The 17940-nt window shown below is 36.1% G+C and overlaps 1 protein-coding gene across 2 annotated transcripts in view; it reads right to left on the reverse strand.

Annotated features, from left to right (window-relative positions):
* The window catches only part of LOC127445476 (neuroligin-2-like), a 271778-nt gene that overhangs the window by 135757 nt on the left and 118081 nt on the right, over nt 1-17940 (reverse strand). The window lies entirely within an intron of this gene.

Here is a 17940-nt window from a genome sequence, read left to right on the forward strand (position 1 = left end):
ATGAACAGAGGGTGCTGAGCTCACACATACAGTACACACACTGTTGATACTTTTGTCTTTGTGTGTGTAAACTGTATAACTGAATTTATCCTCCATATATATACACATCACTAAAATAAAACTTCTCTCATTTGTTAATAAGACCATTAATTAAAATATGTGCTGGATCCAAAACAAATTGTACTCAGTCAACAGCATTTGTGGCATGATGTTTATTACCACTGGATATGTTTAATCCCAAATCAATAATAAATATAAATATATATATATATATATATATATATATATATATATATATATATAATTAGCATAAAGAAAATGAAGCATACTTTTATGATCATTAAGATTTTTATGTATCAGGACATTATTTTCAGGACACTTAAAGGGATAGTTCACCCAAAAATGAAAATTCTCTCATGATTTCCCCACCCTCCTGGCATTCCAGGTGTGTATGACTTTCTTTTTTCTGCAGAACACAAATTAAGATTTTTAGAGGAATATTTTGACTCTGTAGGTCCTCACAATGCAAGTGAATGGGTGCGAAAAAATTTTAAATCTAGAGATGTGGTACTTGAATTCGTACTCGAAAGTCTGAGTCACGAGTCCAATTTTAATGGATTTGGACTTGTCACAGACTCGGAAGCATTTTTGCTCGGACTTGACTCAGACTCGAACCTATGGGACTCTGGATTTTTTTCCGAGTCCTGCCGAGTCCATGGCATATGAAAAAAAAAACAATTGTGCTCAGTGATGTCACACAATGGCAGTTTATAGTGACCACTTCTTCAAGCTTCAAAAGGACAGAAAAGTATAATTCAGAAGTCTAACAAATTATTGTATGCGACTCATGTCTTGTTCTGAAGGAATACGATAAGGTTTGGTGAGAAACAAACTGAAAACTGATGTATTATTATGTGAAACTCTTCATCGACCGTTGATCTCCTGTGCACGTTCATGAGATAGACAGCACGCAAGCCAGTGCCGGTCCTCCCAATTTTATTATGTTTTTGCATTGAATAAAGATTGTCTATTTTTATAATTGGACCCACGTCTCCTGCCATCAGTGTTGAATGAACCTGTGTGACCTGTTTGGTTAAATCCATTAAGGGGATCATTAAGGATCAGCGGATAAGGCTCTGGGTTACTGATCAGAAGGTTGGGGGTTCAAGCCCTTGCACTGCCAAGATGCCACTGTTGGGCCCTTGAGCAAGGCCCTTGACCCTATCTGCTCCAGGGACGCCGTATCATGGCTGACCCTGCTTTCTGACCCCAGTTTAGCTGGGCTATGTGAAAAAAAATAATTTCACTGTATATATGCAAAATGTATAATGTGTGACAATAATAAAGGCTTTCTTCTTCTTAACAGTTCCCTGGGTGAAACTTCTAGGGTGGCATCGTTGGACTCATTCCTATTCTGTTCTAACTTTAGATTTTAAAAATGTATTAGTAAATGCTGAAATTAATATAAACTAAATTAATAAATGTCATAAAAGTATTGTTCATTGTTAGTTCATGTTAACTAATGTTAACTACTGTAGTTAACTAATGTTAACAAATGGAACCTTATTATAAAGTGTTACCAAAAGATCTATGGTACAGTGATTTTTTAAAATAAAATCAGCACAAATTTCACGAATTATCGAAGGGAGAAGTCTGATGTATAAATACTTTTTTTTTTTTTTTATTGCAGTAATGAGAATATCATAATGACCATCTTTTTACATGGCAGTAATAAAATATCGGTAACACTTTTCAATAAGGTTCCATTTGTTAACATTAGTTAACTACAGTAGTTAACATGAACTTACAAAGAACAATACTTTTACAGCATTAATTTATCTTAGTTAATGTTAATTTCAACATAGATAAATACATTTTTAAAATTAAAGTTGTATTTGTCAACATTAGTTAATGCACAATGAACTAACATGAACTAACAATTGTATTAAGATTAATAAATATTGTTAACTGTTTGTTCATGATACCTAATGCATTAAATAATGTTAATGAATGGAATATTATTGTAAAGTGTTACCAAAATATCAGAATGACCATCTTTCTTCACATTGCAGAAATGGGAATTGTGGGGTAAAATTTGAGTAACTGTGAAGAAAATAATTTCACAATGTAAAAAATCTTAATGGCCAAAAAATAGACTTATTTTTTTAGATGTAAAATATAATTTTCTTGACAGGTTTCAAGAATCACCCGATTACATTAATTGTAGAGTTTAAAGGTAGAAAAATGAGGGACGAGTTGAAATTATATGATGTGGTAATCAACATTATGCCATAAATACTGTCGATTGAGCTGAACTTTGATGGAACCCCAGAATGTTCCTTTATAAACCCCAAATCTTTTTTTACTGTCTGTAAAAAAAAAACAAAGAACAAAAATATACTAAATTCATATCATCTTTGGACTTTATTTATTATTATACCTTTATTTCAAAATAGGTGAAGAAAGAAATGGAGTGGAAGAGTGGAATGGAGTGTTACCATGAAACAAATCACTTTTGTCAGAGAATGCTTTATAAAGATATATATATATATATAAAAAATATATATTTCTTAACTATTACTTACTCTTTCACCTGACCTAAAAACTGCATGTTAGAAAGAGAGAGATACATATAGAAAGATAATAAAGGGGTCTCTCTACTGGACAATAAATAGGAAAAAGAATGGACGAGAGAGTGTATCTTTCTTAGTAAACAAGAGTGGTTTACTGTGAAATCAGGGGACAATGAGTGTATTTGATGACTTATATTGTGATGACAAAATATTGTGTCAATCATACACATAACAGAGGCTGTCCAGCCAAATTAAAAAAGCCATCTGCCACTTTAGTGTCAGAGTTTATGGACAGTATCCATAAGCCCAGCGCTGGCTTTCCTGCAATGATAGGCAAGTGCACCTTGGCACGTAATCTGATTGGGTGGAAAACTAAATGACAGGATGTGGCAGCAAAATGTAATGAGAGTCAGTGAAGGCAAGTTTGAATTGCTGTCCATTAATATTTTAAGGCATTAAAAAAAAGGTGAAAAAAGATAGACACAAGTACATTTATTGAGGTTAACAGAACTGTGCCTGTGTGTCTCACAGTCACATAATGCATCTCTAAGTGAATTATTGTTCTCAGTTTAGCCTTGCAACCCTCCAAAATCAATTCAAACCAAGTGGCTCATTTCTGCTTTTCTCTTGCTAAATATTGAGTCTTTTACCTGGAGAGAGATATTGCACCCAAATTCATCCTCCAATCCATTTGACCTTCTCTTGCATCTCTCTTATTAATTTTCTCTCTCCTCTCCATGACTTCATGTCTCCAATTAAATTTTTTATGATCATCTTCCCTCAACATTTCTCTACCCATAGCCTCTTTTTTTAACCACACATCTCTCTTTTCTTTCAAGTGAAGTGCTTATGCACTCTGTTATTTCAGCCCCAGTTCCTGGTGTTGACCTTGCTGTGCCCTCTGGCCTTAACAGGGCACAGCAGGCGTACTGAGTGTCTGCCTGTGTGCATGCACCCTTCAACTTTTGCACCTTCTTTTAAACAAGCCTAGCATTACCAGTCAGAACCAGAAGTGCATGTACAGTATTTGTGTTTGTGTATGTGTGTGAATGTGGTTGGTACTTCATCTGTTCTGTTCTAGATATGTTTGTGCAGTGAAGTGGAGGGCAATTTGTTTATCATTTTGCATTTTTATGTGTGTGTGTGTGTGTTTAACATTACAGATGTGTAAAGCTAGGCTATAAATATGACTGCACCTGCCTTTGCATGCTATTCCATGTGATTGTTATTGTGACTGTCGTTTGATGAATGCTCTGCAGGAGTTACACAAGGTAACTGTTTAACGTGGATGAGTTGATCATATACTCACGCACGCACACACACACACACAGTGCAGCTCATCAGCAAAAGCCAGTGGAATTACACACTCCCTCAGTGTTAGATGTCAGGGCTCATAATCAGGCCGACCACAGGTGTCTGTGAAGTGGAACGTACTAGCAGGAATCTGCTCTCTCTCTGATATCGCAAACGGGGGGGATAGGAGTCCAATCTGCTACCTGTGGCTCACCCTCTTTACAGAAATATGATTCAGAAAATCAGCTTCAAAGAGGAATGAGGTAGCCAGATGGCTTTAACCTGATGTTGTCATGCCTCTCAGCTTCTGCCGAGTGGAAATGGATTAAAATTAGAGCAGAGATAGGAAGAGAACACCCAAGTGACTTTGATAGACTGGATATAAATGAGCTCTATTTAACAGCATTAAAGATGCCTTGCCAACCTGGTGCAAAGTGAGTTTCTGTTATGCGACATGGAGAGATGTAAATGAGAATTTGAATTAGCATTAGAGGCATTTCTGTTTAACAGATTTATTCAGAGAATGGCCACAGTGCAGCATGGATCTTTAATGCATTCAGAGTTGATTTGCTTTAATAAAATGGCAAGGCAGATTACCGGTTCTGAGTGAGAGGGAAAGATGGACAGAGAGAAAGAAACAGTGAAAAAGAGAGACTGAGAGGTAGAGAGAGCAACTGGTCATTAACATGGTCATATTTCACCCCAAAAAACAGAAAAAAAAAAAATAAGAAATTATTTTGCTTAAAGAAAATGAAACCTATTTTTAAGACCATTAAGATACATTTTGCATTAAGACATAATTTTGAAGATAATTAAGCACCCCCTCCCTTCAAATTCTCATTATTTTACGTCTCATTAAGCAAAATATATCATTCTCATTGCTATAATGTTAAAAATAAATTACTTAACCACTGAATGCATACCTTGTGTCTTTACTGACCCTGGACCTAGTTCCACCCCCTGTACCTCATCCATTTTTTGTGCCCACACCTCTTTAGTATTCCTCAATCTTTCTCTTATAAATAGTGTAACACAATTATTAATTATTATTATAATTATAATTTTTGGCATAAGTACCAAAAGGGTGAGGTCATTAGGTCCCTAGGTATGTAATAGTGTTTTTTTGTTTGTTTTTTTCCATACATTTCCATAAATGATATGTTTATGATTATTTAATATCTATATAACTTACTATCACAGGATTTCTGTTTCTTTATTTATTACATGAGAAATTAGTACTATATTCATATTACTATTTCACGTTGAATTCTCAGTCTTCCATCTGCATGTTCACCTACATACAGTATTAAAAATATTATTAGTTACTCTAGGTGGCACTGTTGTTTCATTGATTGACTTGATTTACATTTGGCATTGCTATTTGATGAAGAAACAACATGGAAGTAAACTATAGCAAGTGCAGCACATGAACAGTATGATATGACTATTGTAATTTGGGTGTAATATTGAAATTATGTCAGTTTTGCATCTACAGTATTTAGACTCAATAAGTGCCAGCAAAAATACTTATATATAGCTCATGTGCATCTTATGTGTTATTTGTAGCTCAATATATGTTTGACAGCCAGTTGCATCTCATGAGATTTCAGTGTGAAAGTAATGAATCCTGTTCTAAATTTGTCCTGATCTGTTGAATCATCACTTTGATAAATGAAGAAGAAAAAAAAAAAATAATAAAAAACATTAAAATAAATCAGAATATATTCTATTATAATACTTTCTAATTTTCTTGAAAATGCTTTGAAAATGTTACACTATCTGGGCAAACTATCTGTTTGGTGAAATTTCCATGCATTTAAGGGTTAAATAGTTATGCACTTATACACCATTGTATTTGCTGTACTGTATGTAATTTATGATGAATATGAGAGAAAAATCATCGTCTTACTATATTTTTTAAATAAAAAAATTACAGTGATGAGTATTATCACTGAGAATAAATGTACCATTTAAACCAGGGGTTCTCAACGGGGGCAGTACCGCCAGGGGGCACTGAGAGCAAATTAGTAGAGAGGGGGTCGTTAGGTTACAAATGGGGGGCGTTTATCAGTAATAATAATATAATCTATCGTTCCTCTTTGCATTAAAAAGTTTATCTAGACTTGGAGTGTATCAGTTGGTTCTCAGTTATATGGGTTGGTACGCATTTGTAACATGGTTCATCTGATTTTGAAGTCTAGTGACGAATCTGAAGTATCTGGTTTAGCAGCGTCAAATACACAGGTGGAGGCACAACCTTGGCTAATGCACCTGTATGGCTCTGTAGATGGATACGGCTCAATGGACAGATCAGCATGAGCGCAAAGCTCTTAAAGCTTGAGCTCTTAAACTCGCAGCTTTGCGAGAATCAGTGAGAAGCAAGGCGTGAGAAGCGGAACCATTTGAATTCAGCACAGAATTCTACATCACCACCCTTGAATTTACTAGAGTAACACTAACTGTACTTTAGGCAGAAATATATTAATAATAAATATTATCATATAACTACTTCAGCCCAATTGAATTTGTCATAGGCTACATTAGGGGAGTGAGGGAATATAATAAATTTTTGTTTCAAATTATAAGTATTTATTGTTTTTACATGTGTTTAGAGTTGGTCTACTGTTTATAATTACAAAAATGTCATAGTTTGCTTTATAGAAATCATGTTACATCTAACCATGGTAGTGAAGAAGATCCATGCTTCCATGTGTTTACTATGGTCTTGTTACAAATACCACTGTTAAACTATAAAAATAAATTATTAATGAATAAATACAATTTTTCAAAAAGGCAAATGTAAAATATATTAACAATATCACTTTTATTAGTTTCTGTCTTCGCATTTTCATTTAGGAAATGAAGTAGGGGGCATTCATAAAAAAAATAAAAATCAAAAATAAAAATAAAAAAAGGTTTAGAACCACTGATTTAAACCATGGCACATTTTTGTAAGGGGAGACTGGTAGAGGGAGAGAGAGAGAGAGAGAGAGAGAGAGAGAGAGAGAGAGAGAGAGAGAGAGAGAGTGAGTGAGTGAGTGTGTGTGCATGAAAGACAAACAGAGAAAAAGAAGGCACTGAATGAAAGTGGAAGGAGTGTTTGGTGTAGACAGAGAATGAGAGGGAGGGATATACAGAGACAAGGTAAATGGATGGAATGCGTGAAAAGAGGAGTATTTGAACAGAGCACAGCCGAATGGATGACATTTAGGTGTGGTGGAGATGCAGACAGCATGAAGGTTAAAGCTGTTTCCCCGGTAACCTCCGGTGCTTGGAATTAAAGCTGGGTCTCCAGAGAAACATGATGCCCAGCGATATCAGCCTACTCAGTCATAAAGACTGCAGACCTGTCATAGGCTTTTCAAACCTTGTATACAGCTGTCATGAATTTATAGCTTATTATAATACCTGTTTTAACCCTTGTGCGTCAATTTAAAAAAGTTACTCAGAGGTCCTTAGAGGACAAAAATGTCTGCATCAAAAAACTGCCAAAATAATATTATATATTAACATTATTTTCCACTTTCAATGAGATAATTTTTTAACCAACATCAGTCCTGATCATAACTACCAAATATTCATTCATTTTCAGGATTTTAACCCTTTAAATGCCAGTTTGTTTATATAATGCCACTGTTGTTTTTTACACACACACAAAACACACTCTGACATCCATACCAACACACCCACACAATTTTAGATGCACCATTTATTCAATTGGACTGCAGTGCTCCATAATACAGCAAAACAGAAAACAGGAAAAAAGCATGTATTTGCTCCATAGGCTAAACATGAGAAATATGGTGCCATGTGGCGGTAGAAAATATAAAAAACGTACATTTTGAAGCCAGGGCTCCGGAATGAAAGCATAATATCATAGAATTCATGATTTTATGTTTTAATGGGTTTCAATGGGGGCATTTTTGTCCTGAAGGTCCTGAGTGTAACTATTTTGTGTACACAGTGTATTATATATTTATTATAGGAACTGAGGTTGAAATATCAAAATTACCCAAAAAATACACACCTTTGGCAAAAGTTATGCCCCGAAGGTTGCACAAGGGTTAAATATCATATTCTGAAAACTAAATGTATTAAAGTCAAGTGAAAGACACACAAACACTAAAGAAAAACATGTTGCCACAACACATCTTCTAACAACTTTTACCTGAAAAGATTACCTAATTTAGGATACCTATAGGAAGTTTTTTCTTCATGACTCATGTGGCGGAGTGAAGAGAGTAGAGTGACAGAGCCAATTCATGGATTGGGATTATTAGGAGGGTCTTTTGGGTCTTCCACCAAGATATGGAGACAGTCTCAAAAAAAGAATAATGCAAAAAACAATTTCAAGGCCAGAAATAAATATTTATGGCCATTAAATGTTCTCAATTTACTTGCTGTTTAGCATATTGGACCATGCATACCTGGGTATTTAACACATAACATAGACATTCACATTTTTCCAACTTCAAGATTGCAGTTTAAAAATGACAGAATATGTACAGGTAAAGTGCATATTTTAAGTCTTGTGACTAGTCACCAATTCCTGTGTCAAAATAATTGAATATCTTCTTTGCATTGTGCCAAATTAATTTTCGAAAGTAGAAATATTCCATGTAGTTGCTAAATTAATAGGAGGTCAAAAAAGCAGCATGCATAATAATTACAAAAGAATCAGAAAAATCCTGTTTAATATAGTTTTAGATGTAGCATACTACAAGAAAATTCTGTGATTTATCTGAACTGCTCACATAATGTAATTTGTTGTCATACGGCATCTTGCATAATTAAAACATCATAATAACTGTGCAATAAATGGTTTATGACAGCTAAGACAAACAATTCATGGTGGCTTATGAGACCTATTAGTGACTTGTCTTCTCTTTCACTAAACTTCTTAATTTGTGTCTGTTTGTGAGTGTGAAAGATTGCTTATATGAGTGCAAATATGACAGATGCGGGCTAATCTTGCTGGTTTAGTGTAATCTAGCTCATTTTAAGGGACAACTGTTCCCAACGTTTTCTCTCTGATGTTGATTTAATCCTATTAAAACAGACAAAATGCAGCCAATAATCACATGGATCAAAATAGATTGTGTCACTGTCAATGAGAGTGTTCTGTGTTCTCTTCTCTTCTCTTCTCTTCTCTTCTCTTCTCTTCTCTTCTCTTCTCTTCTCTTCTCTTCTTTTTCTTCTCTTCTCTTCTGGGCACTGTTCATAGCATTTACACTATAAATATGATTTAATAACATTTGTTTCTAGCTACAACTGTACAACTGTGCACTGTTCACTAAATGAATGAACCATCAGAGGTGGATGTCACTACTCCGTGTAAACTGGGAAAGTGAGGTCATGCTTATCTATATTCAAAATAATTTACTTTGGCTAATTAACATTTTCCTGTCTCCCTTTCTATCTGTGTTTAATTTCTTTCCTTTCTCTTTCATCATTCCCTTCCCCACTCACTATGTCCACAGTAACAATACCTATGGGAGCTGAATTTAAAAAATAAAAATTTGACACAGTAAAAAAACAAAAATAATAATAAAGAGAGAGAGAGAGAGAGAGAGAGAGAGAGAGAGAGAGAGAGATAAGGTCACGCCAGTTAACTCTTCATATACCCTTAAACTTCAAATCATTTTTATATTCCACCTTATTCCACCTTTCTTCCCATTTCTTTTTCTTTCTCTGTCTCTTTCAGTTTCTCCTTCCACATTCATCCTTCTCTGAAGCACCGGGAGAAGTACAAGCCCTGTAAATGTGTGTGTGTGTGTGTGTGTGTGTGTGTGTGTGTGTGTGTGTGTGTATGAGTCTGTTTTTCAATCTAATTTGCATTCACAGCCACTTGCCGCCTAAGCTGCAGCAGGCAATGAAGAGACGGCCCTTTGAGCTATGCAGAAAAAGAGAGAGAAAGAGAAGATACAAGTTCGAAAGAAAGCAGCAAGAGAGGGAGAGAGATAAACAGAGACCCAAGTGAAAACAGAGAGGGAATGAGAGGGCAATGACTCTATGTAAGTTTGTGTGCGCACTTGTGCATGTTTCAATGTGTCTCCATGAATTACATTTTAAAGCCTTTTCCCTCCTCAAAGAACTGTTGGCTGATGCTTTTATCTAATGTGACTAAGAGTACACTCAAGCCATACATTTTATTAGTATGTTCTATGGGAATGTAACTCATGACCTTGGCGTTGCTAGCACCATGCCCTACCAATTGAGCTACAGGAACCTTTAAGTAGGTCTTAACCTTCCTTGCAAACCTTTATTTAATCTCCAAAAAAATTCAGCCTTTAGCACAGATACCATGGATACCATTGTACATTGTACTAAGCACCTTTGACGAGTAAATAAAATGCCAGTTTAGGACTGTAGGACAATAGTCCCATGACGAAGGTGTCAACGTTGCAACTTCTTGCCTTCATCATGAAAACATCCTTGTCATTCCATTCTCATGGTGTGAATTAACCCCCCCCCCCCAACAAAATAAATGAAGTGACAAGAAGATGCAAGTACAGTCACAATAATTTATTCAAAAAATGACAAAAAAGCACTGTAAAAGTATTCTAAACAACTAAATGCTGCATATAAAGTCTTCTGAAACCATTTAAAAGCTGTGAGGAACAGAGTGAAACTGAAGGTTTTAATCCCTGAAAATCTTCCACTCTTTGAAGGCAGTTGCATCTCATTCAGAAATTTACATCCAAATATTAGAATGCCAGAATCGGTCACATGACAAGCATTTGACATCACTGATGTCAAAGCTGTCGTAACGTTTGCTGAGGCAGCTATTCTTAATGTATAAATGAGTGCAGGATTTGAGTATTACGCCGGATGGGGGACACTGATTGTTGCATAAAGGCTTAAATTTGTATTAGCTCCTCACACAAAGCCATCACACAGCATCCGAAGATCCAGAATACAGCGCACAAATAATATGATTTGTTTTTATGACCGTTTTATGGCGCTTTTCTTGTTTTTTGTGCAACTACTCGAACATTCTGAAAAACTGTCAGTGTCAATGGGAAACGAAACAATGAGCAAATAAACAATAAAAATAAAGCAATGAGTGAATGATGACAACATTTTCAATTACATTCATTTACATTTTAGCCTTCAGTAAAGTATTAATATCCTCAGAAATAGGTTGAATATGGCATCAGAGTGACATTTAAAATATGAAAAAAGGGTGATGTGTTGGTAATACAGGCAACGGACCAAAGAGGAAGTTTTGGTGGCACAGGCAAAAAGTCACTATAGGGAGGTATCGTTATGAGAGTTTGTTGGCCAGTTTGCAAGTAAAGGCTGGATTACGCTACACAACTTTTAAAATCTGAACAGATTTAAAAATACTAGGCATCATAAACTTAATGACTTTGAAAATCACTTCAGACAAAAACTGGGTATTACACACAAAATGACTGGGGATCACACACATACCTGACTTTCAAGTTGAACCAATTCGGTCATAAACTCATGCAGAAACACACATCCTCCCATTCTAGGAGTCGCCAAAATGATGTAAACAAACATGGATATGGGAACCGGCTGCTTTTGTTGATGCTGCTACTCTGTGTTCCGAATAACTAAAGAAATGGGCTAATCGCATTTGAGTGCGGTCTTGGGAGGGAAAATGCGGCTAGTATGGACAAGGGGGACAGGAATTGGCTGGTTAGCAGGCTCCTGTTAGCCCCTGCTGGTACTGTAGATGCACTAACTTCACCCTCCGGTGCTTAAAGGAATGGTTCACCCAAAAATGAAAATTCTCTCATCATTTACTCACCCTCATGCCATCTCAGGTGTGTATGACTTTCTTTCTTCAGCAAAATGCATTTGAAGAAAAACAGAAAAATATCTTAGCTCAGCAGGTCCTTAAAAGGCAAGTGGAGGGTGATCAGACCCTTTGAAGCTCCAAAAAGTATTGAGAGTCAGCATAAACATCATCCATACAACTCCAGTGGAATTTTCATTTTTGGGTGAACTAACCCTTTAAGAGCATGTTTCCCCATTGACGGCCATTCAAAAACAACTATGAATTCTGACAAAATATATATATATATTTTAACAAGAAATATTTTGATCTCAAACATTTCATTATATTGCACTACATCTTTTTCCGGTGACCGACTTTTTTTCTTTTGGTGGGTTTCTAAAAGCATTAAATCGACTTGTTTTCCCCGTCTCAATCTATTGATGTCCCAGCTCATGCACGAGCTGAGCCTGAAGCGTAAAGTCTGATTTGAAGCACCAAACGAGCACTCATTCGAGTGAGGTTGGAAACAAACTAAACTTACACATCCTTGTTTGACACACAGCAAGAGACAACGATATTACACCTGTTTGCTACACTTCATGTGTATATCTTATGCATTTGACAACCGGAGTAATCAAATAAACAAACGGGAACTCTTTTGTCATGGTCATTCAAACAATATTGATTATAGCAACGTATAAAAAAAAATTTAAAAAAACATAGTGAATTAATATGTAATGCATAATTCATGATACATCACTCTGGAATTATACCTTTTTTAAGACAGCTTTTAATAGACCTTATTAATAGAAGCACCATATTTGATTTTTGACAGGAATTACAACGAGGCTGTTAGGGATAGATGTACAGTATCTTCTATGGTCTGTACTGCAGTTTAAAGTGTCTTTGGATCAATCCACAGACAAAACATGGAAACGTATCTTTGGAGAACACTTAGTAGGCAAAAAACTCCAGATAACATCAGTTGTGGAAAATCCGATGTGATCAAGGAGCTTTACACAGCTTTATACCGTGCATGCAATTGAAGAGATGGTAACTCTATCCCTCACAGCCTCGTTTTCATTCCCATCAAAAATCAAAGATGGCGCATCTGTGAATAAGGTCCTTTGTGTTTATCACCACTCTTCATTTTCTGGTATAAAATTCCATCGGTAATTTATTTATAGTTATTTATTTAATTAATAAATGTTTTGCCTAATTTGATCATCAATGCCACATTCACATTACTCTAGCCTACCATTAACATACACACGTTGTGTTATGAGCTTTACGATGACGTCATTTTTCTGAGACTGCAGAGCAAGTCACATGACAACTGGTGCCAAGATCACGCTTAATTTCGGGGGAGTTGGGGGGACCCTTCACCAACTGAGCACCGACATAGAGATGAATGGGAATGCTAACTGATATGTCTAACTGATAAGTCTATCCAGGTATTTTAGAGCTCCTTGGTATAAAGCTGTATAAAGAAATCTACTGGCCACTAGAGATGGCAATGCAAGGTGAGTGCCATTAAAATGTAAACTTCAAGTGAGCGCTTGTTCGCCATCTCCATTTCTTAAGTTTTGAGTTGTGCAGCATTATGCACTATGATATTTCCTCTGTAGACAAAGATAATCAGCTCAAAATATAAAAACATTTTGGTATCCTCTGACTAGATGAAATCGCAGTCTGTACCCATCGTAAGCTATACAATTTTCTCAGACTCAGACCAGAGACTATTTATTTATGAGAGAAGGGCGACTTCTATTAAAATGAGCAGGAGAAATTGGAACACCCAACCAAGGAGCTCTAGTGCCTAATGGTCAATGGATGTAGAAAGGAAGTCCAGCCTTACAGGTAAAAGAGCCAATCACCTTTTAGATACAGATATCGCCTGTCAATCAGCTCGAGAATGTGCACGCGCATTAGCTATACAAGCTGGGAAGATGTAGTTTTTATCGTAATATGAGGTTAAGAATCACAATTTATTATTCCAATATTGTCAGATTTCACTGCTGATTTGAAATATGCCATTTAAACTACAGCTTGGCAAGCAGTTTTTGAGATTTTTGTGTTCCCCCATTCAAGTAGATGAGAGCTGCACTGGGATAACTTGAAATAGACTCCTGGGAGCGTTCCAAAGATGGCTGACAGTGGACTGACTTGTTGGAAAGACTTTGCTCAGACCTTCTCAAAATCTGCAGACTGGAGCAGACTAGTCCTAACTAGCACCAAGGTGGTCTGACTAAAAATTGGGGCTAAAATCACAGTTAAAGTCTTGTAGTGTTATCCAGCCTTACATTTATTAGGAATTGCAATGTAATGCATGATTTGAGTCAAATCAAAGACAACTCTTTTAGCTAAGTCAAAAATGTACCATCATAATTTCATCTAGGATGCCTAATGTATTTTTTTTCTCCAGAACTCAATGTAGCGACAAATACAGTATTATGAAAAAAAAAATAAAAAATATGAGGCACATTCAGGATTTTGTGACAGGTGCAGTTTTACAGAGACAGAGATTGTCTCATCTGAAGTGACACAATGACCTGCACATTTTGTCACAAACATTTACATAAAAAAACAGATAAATAGTCCCATTGGCATAGGGACAATATATATATATATATAAGAAATATACAGCTTCATGGTTAGAAATAAATATTTATGTATTCCAATAAATTCCACCAGCACAGACACCATCCTCCATTTTAAATCATTAGCTTTTACACTGTCCTGAAAACAGGTTCTTTAGAGACCTGATCTATACTTGTTTATTAATGCTGTCCATTCATTTCCTGCTGCTTTTTCCTTTAACAGTCCCAGAAGTCAGCAGGAACTTGAGCAAGCTCGTTTCCATCAATTGCTGCAACTGTACAATCGCATCCGGCAACAACCGATGTCAAATCAATTTGGTTGTTAATATGTGAGGGGAGTTTCTGTGTGGGGCGAAGAGGAGAGAGAGAATAAGGGAGATAGAGAGAGATGGAGAGTAAAGAATGTACCCCCCGACCGGGCACAATGCACCATCTGTGCAATGACACTATTTGTCAAGACTTCACATACGCACACACACCTAATAACTTTCTCTCGAGTGGTACGCTTTTCTGTGGCTATAAATAGATTGTGTGGCTGAGCTCTTGCTAATTCCTTCTTTGAGAGTCTAGTGGTAATGCGCACGATGCACACACGCACTCACATGGCTCTGACGTGCTGCCTGACAGCTACACGCAGGAAGAGCTGCGGGGTTGCCAAGGCGACCCCTTCCCCTGCCAAACCCACATTCTGTGTCAGCGTTATCTATCCACATATATCATCTCTCATCTTATTCTCCTTCACTTTCCCTCTTTTTCTGCATTGCTCTCTTTTTAATGTATCCATTACTTCTATTTTTCATATTTACGAATGATCTTATTTGCTTTTATGTGTACATTTTGTCTATCAGCTGGGTTATCTCATACTTTCTATTATGTATCTGTGATTCTCTTGAGCTGATGGTCTTACAGACTTACTAACACACACTTCCTGTCCAAAATCTCATACCACTGCAGTCTAACAATGTAGCAATTTTACTTGGAGAATTCCTTGCACACACAAAGACATGCAGTCACACACACACACGCACTGTATGCATCTACTGTAGCACAACACTGTATTTAGAGCTAAAATCCCCATAAAACATATACTGAATACACACTTACTGTACATATACGGTGGAGTCCACTAGACCACAAGTTTCTAGTTTAATTCCAAATATTTAGTTACAAATAATATTATCATCATAACAAGTTGAGTCAAAAGTTAACATGAATGTTTTAAAGAGAAAAAAATTACATGAATTTAAGCATGTTTTAGTATTTTGTATATCCACCTTTTGCTTTAAGACATTATGCACTTCACGAGTTTGTGTAAAACCTGATGATTCATGTTATTCTAATATGATTTGAGAATGTTCCAAAGCGCATCATGTGTGCTTCAATGTATGCAAGGAAATCTGACAATTTGTACCAAGGAGTTATAGGCTTACATTTAATTAGCAACCTAGAAATAGTGCTGAATCTTAAATATTTTTCCTTCATTCTATGCCATAACTTTGAAAAAAAAAATTAAAAAAAATGCTTTTTTTGTAAACCTTTTAAACTTTGTTTATTCCACATTTAAATGAAAAAATCCCAGATTTTCAAGTCCCATGACATACGCACTGCACACACACACGCACACACAATTGTAAGTAAGCCTGCACACATTCTTACTCTCTCACACACCCCGTTGGAAAGTTACCAATTTGTTCTCATTACTTTGCTCAACAAACTCTAAGCTAAGAAATTGACCTCGGCTGATTCCATTGGTTTGGCCTTGCTGCTAAATTGAAGCCTTCCTTTGCTTTCATGCACAGAAAAAAAAATATATATATATATAAAAAAAAATACTGTAGAGAAAAAAACAAGCTAGTTCAAGAAAAAGGAGGTTACATAGCCCCGTTCTTCCCTCTAAACACACTTTTAGATTATAATATGACAATGATGTTGTTGCTAAAAGCAGCCTACCTCTGAAATATGCTCTACTAATGCTGCAACTAAAAGAAAATGGCCAAATCTCAAAGACTCCAGCCATTGCCTGTAGACCACAAACTACTGTTTAGATAATTTGTTTTTGTTGTGTGTCGCACAGTTGTTTTTCCCTCATCTTTTCTGTCCTCGTCCCCTAACACTTCCAAGTGGCCCAGAATGGTCTGTCTATATTCAGAATACCTCAGAGGTTGCAGGAGCTAATTAAAAAACGCCCTCCACACCAACACTCAGGTGCTCTTCGAAGCAGTTTTGATTTCCCTTGCATGGGAACAGAGTGTCATCAAATTTCGGCTTTTGTTCATGCATTCTCTCATTTCTTTCTTTTGTTTCTTATTTCCCCTTCTATGGCCTTTGGGATACTTCAGTATATCATATGATATTGTTAGCCATTTACAGGCAGAATTGTATTGCATTTTTACTGAGGTTTGCATTGCCAATTTATCTTTTTATTTGCTTTTTTATTTACCAATCTATTTGTTTAGCTATTTTTACTTCAGCTGTAAGATTACAAAGTACTGCAGGTTTCATGTTTGTTGTGCATCTGCTCATCTGTCGGTCTGTCTCTTATTTTTCACTTAGTGAGATAGTGAGATGTAAGTGTACCAACCCATGGTCACACCACAAGTCGTAATAATACTACGAGATGGCGAAATCATAAGAAATCGTTCGAGATAGCTTGTACAAAAACGTTCAACATTTACTCACACTGAGAAAAAAAATTAACCAACGGATTAAGGTAGACTATTGTTATTTTTCTTAAGTTTAACCCCTAATCCAAACCGACACATAACCATATAGTCTAACCCCTTACCCAAACTCTAAACCACTGTTGTGAAACATGGAAGAAAGAGAATGGTCAGGGTTTTGAACAAGCTCTCTTACCCTAACCTAAACCCCTAACCTAACCATAACCATAAGGTGTAACCCATTATACAAACCCTAAACCTAACAATGATTTTAATAGGAAAATACATTTTGTGTTAAACATTGGGGACTCTGAAAGAATCATCAAGGTTTGGAACAAGACGTGTGAAGCATAATACAGATTATTGACATACATCAGTCATTTGTATAGCATAAATAAATATGGAATGAGCAACTAAAAATTGATCGTAGATGTTTTGTGTTGGATAGGAGGCTAGCTAAAATGTGATGGCTGTGTTGATTTGAAATTCTGTTTGTTGATGGGTTTGGTCATCATCACAATTATTATTGAGTTGTCATGAGACTATGTTGAAGTGGACAAGTCATGGAATTTTAGATTAACATGCCTGTCACAGAATCAGATGGGATGCAGATAGAAAGGTCATGCTAAAACTAACACATCAGTTCTGATCCTCCATGCCTAGTACTGATCCATCCCCCAATCTACCTCCACACAGTCCTAAATTCTCCACTTTCTCTCCAGGCTTACTAAGCCTTGTGGTAACCACAGGATAAGAGCAAGAGGACAAGAGAACAAAATGTTTTCTGAGTGAGAGGGAAAATGAGAAAGAAGCATCCACAGAACAAACAAACAAAAATGGCCATATTTGGTCTCTGTTGTTCATTAAGATTTTATACAGCAGAATAGCCTAATGCTAGACCTGCTCATGGCTCATTATGAAGTGTTTGTTATCTGGTAGTGTGTTGTGAAATGAACGAGCACACTGTGTCTTACAGATGACTGAAGTACAATAAAATAACAATAAGGAGAGCAAATACTGAAATGACGTGCTGAGTACTCCATTGAAACATGGGAGTTTCACAA

This window comes from Myxocyprinus asiaticus, chromosome 1 (assembly GCF_019703515.2).
Source record: "Myxocyprinus asiaticus isolate MX2 ecotype Aquarium Trade chromosome 1, UBuf_Myxa_2, whole genome shotgun sequence".
In the NCBI taxonomy this organism is placed as follows: domain Eukaryota; kingdom Metazoa; phylum Chordata; class Actinopteri; order Cypriniformes; family Catostomidae; genus Myxocyprinus; species Myxocyprinus asiaticus.